The 2,217-nt window shown below is 35.8% G+C and overlaps 1 non-coding gene across 1 annotated transcript; it reads right to left on the bottom strand.

Moving 5' to 3' along the window:
* Window positions 1-1,751: 1,751 nt before the first annotated feature.
* LOC128293612 (small nucleolar RNA R71) lies at window positions 1,752-1,858 on the bottom strand. Its single transcript, XR_008283792.1, has one exon. It is a non-coding gene; the product is annotated as a small nucleolar RNA R71 (small nucleolar RNA).
* Between the last annotated feature and the right edge of the window lie 359 nt (window positions 1,859-2,217).

Raw genomic sequence — 2,217 nt, 5'->3', positions numbered from 1 at the left:
AGTTGAGTCCAATTCGGAAAAGGCTAATTTTGAGGGCTCTTAGGCATTCCAAAGCCTATAAATACACCTTAGAGGAGGAAAGTAAGAGACACAGAGAATAATGAGTAAGGAATTACTCCAAGGAAGCCGATTGATTCATCTCAGAAGCTGGATTCATCATCGAGACTGAAGATTTCTCCTCAATTCCCCTTCAGGAGTTTTGGGTTTTCTTTATGTTTTGTATTCTTTATTATTCTGAGATGTTTTCTTATTTAGCTATGAACTAAATTCCCTAAATACCTAAGGGGAATGAAACCTAAGATGAATCTTGTTATTATTTTCTGAATTGTATGATAAATATTTAACTTGTTCTTAATTATGTGTTCTTAATTCTTGTTTTGATATCCTAGGATATTGATTCAAGATAAGCCCTTTTTTCAGAGAAGGAATAGACCCTGTCTAAGAGTACATTTTTCATAATTAAGTAGATTTGATTGCGCGCCTAGACATAAGGTGATAAGATTTTGCCGCATTAGGGTGAAACCTAATAAGGGGATCAATAGATCGAGTTAATGCAACCCTAGGGTGTTAATTAGAGAAAGGTTTCAATTATTCAATCTAGGGATTAGACGTTATTAGTCTTGAATAGGGATAATAACATAACTTAGGGATCTCTACGGAACAAGTTAAATGAATAAACCATCCGATTCGTAGCGAGAATAACAAGTACAGTCTAGGTGGATTTTTCTTTAGGTATTGTCTTAATTCAATCGATTTTCCCAAAAGCAATTCCCCAATTCTATTCTCTATGAGTTCTTAGTTTAGATAATTAGTTAGTTAAAACAAAACCCCCATTATTCTTAGGCTAGATAATAAAAAGACAGTTATTACTAGTACTTTTAGTTCTTTTGGGTTCGACACAATCCGATCTTGCTAAAACTATACTACTGTTCGATAAGTACACTTGCCTACATCGCGATAATAGTTAGTTTCAAGAACGATTAATTATAAATATTTAAAACCTATCACGAAATCACGCGATCAAGTTTTTGATGTCGTTTCCAGGGAATTAAAATATTAGGAACACTCAATTTTTATTACTTTAGCCATTTATTTTTCTTGCAATCTAATTTTATTTTTGATTTTATTCTAATTTACTAATTTTCTTTTTCTTTCTTCTGGTAGGTTTTTATAGTTTATGACTAGAATAAACCCGTCAGGGCCACTACTTTTTTACGAAGAAATCGATCGCACAGTTCGCAGAAACCAAAGAGAAATAAGGCGAAGCTTAAGATACACAGAGAATGAGCAAGAGGACGATACTCAACCCCCAATCGAAGAGATGGCTAAAAACCAAGGCAATCAGCTACCTCCTGCAATTGCGGCTAATCAAAATCCTGCTCCCACGCACTATGTATGATTATGCTAAACCTTCTTTAACAGGAACTGAATCGAGCATAGTTAGACCTGCTGTAGCTGCAAATTCTTTTGAACTGAAACCTAACACAATTCAAATGATACAACAGTTTGTTCAGTTTGATGGTTTGCAGGATAAAGATCCCAACGCTCAATTAGCAAACTTTTTGGAACTATGCGATACATTTAAAATCAATGGCGTTTCTGATGATGCCATACGTCTTCGGTTGTTTCCCTTTTCATTAAGGAATAAGGCTAAATAGTGGTTGAACTTGTTACCACAAGCGTCAATTACTACCTGGGAACAAATGACCGAAAAATTTTTACTAAAATATTTTTCGCCGGCTAAAACAGCTAAATTACGTAACAATATCTCTTTTTTTGTGCAGATGGATTTAGAAACACTCTACAATACATGAGAGAGATACAAGGACCTTTTGAGAAGGTGCCCTCACCATGGGTTACCGCTTTAACATCAGGTTCAAACATTCCATAATGGCCTGAATCCTTCGACTCTGCAAATGGTTGACGCAGCTGCTGGCGAAACCATAAATAATAAAACACCTGAATATGCTTATGAGTTCATAGAGGAGATGTCACAGAATAACTATCAGTGGCAAGTCATGAGGACTAAGCCAACTAAAAGAGCAGGCGTTTATAACGTCGATTTGATTACTATGCTGTCAAACCATGTAGAACTTCTAAATAAAAAGATTGATGGTTTACTTGGTTCTACTCAGGTATATCCAGTGATGAGGTGCGAGACGAATGGAGGAGGAGCATGCACAGAGTATCAACCCTTTAACCTTAGCATCAAGGAGG

The sequence above is a fragment of the Gossypium arboreum genome, chromosome 5 (genome assembly GCF_025698485.1).
Source record: "Gossypium arboreum isolate Shixiya-1 chromosome 5, ASM2569848v2, whole genome shotgun sequence".
NCBI lineage: Eukaryota > Viridiplantae > Streptophyta > Magnoliopsida > Malvales > Malvaceae > Gossypium > Gossypium arboreum.
The sequence above is the reverse complement of the archived record's forward strand: the minus strand, read 5'-3'. Positions and strand labels throughout refer to the sequence as shown.